Source organism: Mustela nivalis (genome assembly GCF_964662115.1).
Source record: "Mustela nivalis genome assembly, chromosome: X".
NCBI lineage: Eukaryota > Metazoa > Chordata > Mammalia > Carnivora > Mustelidae > Mustela > Mustela nivalis.
The window spans coordinates 69,892,105-69,898,461 of record NC_139040.1 but is presented as its reverse complement, the minus strand read 5'-3'; positions in this window follow the sequence as shown (position 1 = coordinate 69,898,461).

The window sequence follows — 6,357 nt, the reverse complement described above, 5'->3', positions numbered from 1 at the left end:
GTAATGTGTTTCCATTTCTTTGTGTCATCTTCAATTTCGTTCATCAGTGTTTTATAGTTTTCAGAATACAGGTCTTTCACCTCTTTGGTTAGTTTTATTCCTAGGTATCTTACTGGTTTTTGTCCAATGGTAAAGGAGATTGATTCTCAATTTCTCTTTCTGCTGCTTCATTATTGGTGATTAGAGATTCAACAGATTTCTGTACACTGATTTTTCATCCTGCAACACACTGAATTATTTAACATAGTCCAGTCATTATATCCTTTCATCCATAGATACTTTACATATAGTTCCAAAAAATGAGGACTTTATGTTTTTAATTTTTTAAAATCAATTTAAATTTTTTAAAATCAATTTATTTATTTTCAGTATTCATTATTTTTTCACCACACCCAGTGCTCCATGCAATCCATGCCCTCTATAATACCCACCACCTGGTACCCCAACCTCCCACACCCACCCGCCACTTCAAACCCCTCAGACTGTTTTTCAGAGTCTATAGTCTCTCATGGAGGACTTTATTTTTTAATATAACCACAAACAATGGAGGTATTTATACATGGGATTGTTGTGGCATGATTTGTATTTAAAAGATCACTCTGACTACTGATGGAGAAAAGATCAAAGGTGTTCAATGATGGTAGTGAAGAGATTGGTTAGGTTACTTCAGTGGTCCAAGAGACAGATGGTGATCATTTGGATCATGGGTAGCATTGGAAATGGAGACAAGTCAGGCTGCTATAGATAGAAGGTAATAGTAGCTCATGAAGCTAAGAAACTTTTTAATTATAAGGTTCTAAGGGAGCTCCTTCTCTGAGACCACAGTCACTTTTGTCAGCATTATCTAAATACTTTGAGGATAGTATGGCCTCAGGGAATTCTACTCTGGAGTGGCCAAGGATGATTGCTCTGAGGGTCACACATCTGGGCTGAGGTATAATTAAGCATGCTGCCCAAATATATATCAACTCCATAGCTTCAGAATACACATGGGATGCAGGTCATGGCATGGTAGAACACTCTTGGCACTACAAGATAAAATACTTGACCTGGTGGTCTGGGGTCCTAGCTGCTTGTGAGACTGCTGTGAATACTAAGATCATGGCTTCTGAAGGTCTGAACTAGGATGGAGCTCTCAGAATCAGTTCTTGCCATACCAGCCAATAGCACTATAGCCACAGAAAGTCCTAGCTTTGGTTAAAATGAAAAGAGGAGAAGTACAAGTCAGAGAGCTGGGATTGAGTGTAAGAATTTACCTGAGGATTAGACTAGGCCATAAGATAACATGGGAAAAGGGAGGAGGATGTAAAGTAAGTCATAAGTTTGAGGCCAAGAAAATGAAAAACAGAGGTTAGTAAACAGTGCACAGCTGGTCAATGAAAGTGGTTCAGGATGTAGGCTGCAAGGTATGTCAGAGGTCTGTTCCAACTATGTGGTTTGAGATTTGGGTGGAACTGGGGGTGGCTGAGGCTAGGAATCCAATTGCGCATGATGAGACATGGCAGATATTCCTCCACTTGCCTTTGGGGTTACAGATGAAGGTATTATGTCTCCTGGTGCCTGAAGTTTCCAGTCTTATGTGGTCATGATTCCAGTATTTAGTTGTCTTAGAGGAATTTTAGTTTACTATTTTGAAGGGTGGGTAAAGTCTTCCTATTTCCCCAGGGATTTCTGTCAATAACAATTCAGAGCATGCATACCTCTGGCCCAGATACAAAGTATCCCCATTTGATATAGACTGGACCATGGAAATGAGGAAATAACCCTGTCCCTCCAACTCCCAGGAGGAAGAAGCTTCCTGAGCTTATGCTCCAAGAAAATCATCCCAGACACCACATAACTGACCAGAATTTTAGCTACTAACAGGGTGAGTTGGACAGGTGCCTGAGGGGCCCACATTAAGTGCTGACAGTAGATTGAGATGAAAGCCACTGCTTTACAGTGAAAAAGACAGGGAGTGAGTGACCACAAAAATTAGCACATTATCGTGGCCTCTGAGGAAGAAGTTCACGTGTAACAAACTTCTTAGCAGGACTCATGATGGTGATGATGATAATGATGATGATGGAATGGCTACCACTTATTGAGCACGTATTGTAGGTCAGACACTATACTAAATTTTAAATTAATATGTTTTATATTAATTGTCTCACTTAATCAATACAGTAATCCTGGGAGGCTCTTATTATCCTCATTTTTACAGTTAAAGAAACAAAAACTTAGAATGGCTCATTAATTTGTCCAAAGTTACCCACTAGCTAGTAATGGGCTAAGTTCAAATTCAAATACATGCAATCTGAGCTCAGATCCTGAGCTCCTAATTTTTACTTACTTATTTATTTATTTATTTATTTTGCTATGTTGCCAATAGAATGTATCCATTCATAATACAAGATTGGGACAGAGAATCGGTAAGGTCTGATAGAGCAGATCCCCATGAATAAAACTTCGCATTATTCTGGAATACACTATGGCCTAGATTGGCAAGCAAACCCTATATATGAAAATGGGGCAGGCATGAAGATAGGATAGGGGAAAGAGCAGACCCAGGAATTCAACTGCCCCATGACATAGATTCAATGATGCCTCTCAAAACATGTGTTCTTGGCACATGTTTTAGTAATAGTAATAGATGGTAGAATCACCCAAATACGTGCACTCTTTTTAGCTGCAGGAAGAACCCAAGTAATAGTCCAATTTATACTATAAAATATCTGTGGCCTCAAGTTCACATTCTTAGCCATATCCACTGAGTGGATCTTTAAAAATATTTTATTTTATTTAAATTCAATTAATTAACATACAGTGTATAATTAGTTCAGAGGTACAGTTTAGTGATTCATCAGTTGTATATAACACCCAGTGCTCATTACATCACATGCCCTCCTTAGTGCCCATCACCCAGTTACCCCATGCCACCACACACCTCTCCTCCAGCAACCCTCAGTTTGTTTTCTATAGTTAAGTCTCTTATGGTTTATCTCTCCCTCTGATTTCATCTTATTTTATTTTTCCCTCCCTTCCACTGTGTTCACCTGTTTTGTTTCTTAAATTCCACATATGAGTGAAATCATATAATTGTCTTTCTCTGATTGACTTATTTCAATTAGCATAAGACCCTTTAGTTCCATCCATGTCATTGCAAATGGTTAAGATTTCATTTTTTGATAGCTGAGAAATATTCCATTGTGTGTGTGTGTGTATATATATATATACCACATCTTCTTTATCCATTCATTTATCAGTGAACATCTGGGATCTTTCCATAGTTTGGTTATTGTGAACATTGTTGCCATGAACATTGGGGTACAGATACCCCTTTGGAACACTACATTTGTATCTTTTGGATAAATACTTAGTAGTGCAATTTGCTGGGTCATAGGGTAGCTCTAATTTTAACTTTTTGAGGAACCTCTATACTGTTTTCCAGAGTGATTGTACTAGTTTGCATTCCCACCAACACTGTAAGAGGCTTCCCCTTTCTCCACATACTCACCAATATTTGTTGTTTTCTGACTTGTTAATTTTAGCCATTCTGACTGGTATAAGGTGGTATCTCATTGTGGTTTTTATTTGTATTTCCCTGACGCCAAGCAATTTGGAGCATTTTTCCATGTATCTTCCAGCCATTTATATGTCTTCTTTGGAGAAATGTCTGTTCATGTCTTCTGCACATTTCTTGACTAGATTATTTGTTCTTTGAGTGTTGAGTTTGAGAAGTACTCTGTAGCTTTTGGATGCTAGCCCTTTATAAGTCATTTGCAAATATCTTCTCTCTGTAGGTTGTCTTTTGGTTTTGCTGACTGTTTCCTTTGTTGTGCCAAAGCTTCTTATCTCTATTAAGTCCCAATAGTTAATTTTTGGTTTCCCTTCATGTCTAGCAAGAAATCACTGTGGCCGAGGTCACAGAGGTTGCTACCTGTGTTCTCCTGTAGGATTTTGATGGATTCCTGTTGCACATTTAGGTCTTTCATCCATTTTGAGTTTATCTATGTGTATGGTGTAAGAAAATGATCCAGTTTCATTCTTCTGCAAGTGGCTCTCCAATTTTCCCAATACAATTTGTAGAAGAGACTGTCTTTTCCCCACTTAATATCCTTTCCTCCTTATTGAAGATTAGTTGGCCATAGAGCTGAGGGTCCATTTCTGGGTTCTCTCTTCTGTTCCATTGATCTACACGTCTGTTTTTGTGCCACTGAGTACCTACTTAATGAAATTTCCCACTTGGAACACCTGAGAGAATTCATTGTGTAGGAGCCCTGTCAAAGCCTTCTGAAAGTACCTACCAAGAAAGTGGCATCATCCTAAAGAGGGTTTGCACAAGACTGTGGAATTCCAAGGCAAAAAAAAAAAAAAGCCAACTTGTTCCACCTAGACTCTTAGTGGCACATCACCTTTGGTAGAAATCAATACATTACTTTTAATTTTTCCATGAATCCAGCATAACCACCATGCAGGGGAGATTTTCATGAGCATGCACTTGGAAAATCCAGTGTTTTGTCCTCTCTAATCAAGCTAGAAATCCTTCATCTTTGCTTCCATACTATAAAGTCAAAGTATTACAAAGCTTCATCACAAATCCAGGGGGCTTATCACCATGAACTGTTCTCATGGTGGTTAGTGTGGTTATAGATTTTTTAAAAAGCCATGCTATGCGATTGATAGTCTTTATTCCTCATGTTCACCCTGATATTTTCTGGAGATTCTTAAGAATCCAATAAGTCCACAATCCACATTACTAGTTAACCCCAGAATATTGTCACATGTCCTTTCAGTGAGCTTGTCAGACATTTAAGCCAATTTATCTGCCTCTAAGTTACCTGGAATGCTGACTAAGAAAATAGCCTTCTATAATAATACAACTTTTCAGAAAAAGACAAGGAGAACTGCTTCTGTACTAGGATTTTGACTATACTACATGTTGATATACCAGAGCCCATATTTGAATAAGATAGCATGGTAGTCATCAATGCTGTTCACCAGTAATTTTTGGTTTTCCTTCTTCAGGCACAGAGTAGAATTGCACTTCCTTCTCTCCCTTAAAGTTAAGCATGGCCATATGACTTTCTTTGGCCAGTGAAAAATGAGTAGAATTGACATAGGTCACTTCTCTGTGGAAACTTAAAGGATCAGTGAGTAATTCAGCTGTTTTCCCTTGATGCAACAGTTTATGGAAATGATTTGAGATGGAAGCTCTGTCAGCTTGGGTCTTCAATGACTATGATAAGTAGAGTTCCCAGCTGACCCACAATGCACATGTAGCATAAACAAGAAATAAACCTTTATTGTACTCATTTTAGGGACTGTCACTACAGCAAAACCTAAACTATCCTGACTAATACAGACAAGTATTTTCTCTCTCAGAGATGAAAGGTTCAGGAATTTAAGGATACAGATAAGACCTTAGGATTTTAGCTTTTCTGACTCCATTCCTCACTAAGACTTCAGCTCTTCAAGTAGAAGATAAGAATGGAAAAGTATGACTTTGGCAGAATTACTTAGCCTCAACACAGTGACTATAAGTAACCACTTCGTGTTTTGAATAATCTCAGCTTCTTGGGCCAGCTTAAAGAGTTATTCACAAAGTTGGACCTAGAGGAGATGTTTGTGAATACAGGAAGGTGGTGAGTGGAAAATAGCCTTCCAGTTATCTTTGAGGGCCTTGTCTTGCCAAACCAGCCTGAATCACCCCTGGAGCATGTGGCCAATGGCCAATAATGGTGGTCCTTCCCACTTTAGCTCTTATTTTCTCCCTTTCAGCGTTCCCCAATTTTCTACTCTGACTAGGTCTTTCATTTCTAGTCTTACTCTTCCACTTTGGACTCAACTTCCCTGATTTTTTGTGACACTTGGTGTTTACTTATTGGATCTTGCCACCCCTGGACACCACAAAACAACAGCAGCCACAGTATTTCCCATTACTGAACACCCATTATGTTCCAGGCACTGTACTAAGTGTTGCCTCATCTAATTTGAATCTCAAAATAGCTCCTCCCAAAAGTAGGTTTTGTCAGAGTTTCCATTTTATAAATGAGAAAAAAAAATGAGGCTCAGAGAGAATAAGTGAGCTAGTGGATGATAATTCCAGAGTTCCAATTAATTGTATCCCATGTCACCCTAAAATCCATAGTTTACCAACTTTACAAGCATTCAGCTCTGGCCCTTGGATCTTAAACTATAGTAGCTACCTGACCACTGCCTAAATTTTCAAAGGGGTCTGTCTCAGCCCTTAGTAGAGAATCAGTCACTACAGACACTTAGGGCAGTTTGAATAATCAATGTTGCCCTTAGCAACAAATTCTGGATTGACTTTTCTAGCATCCTGGACCAAGGGGCTATGGTAAACCTGGATTATAT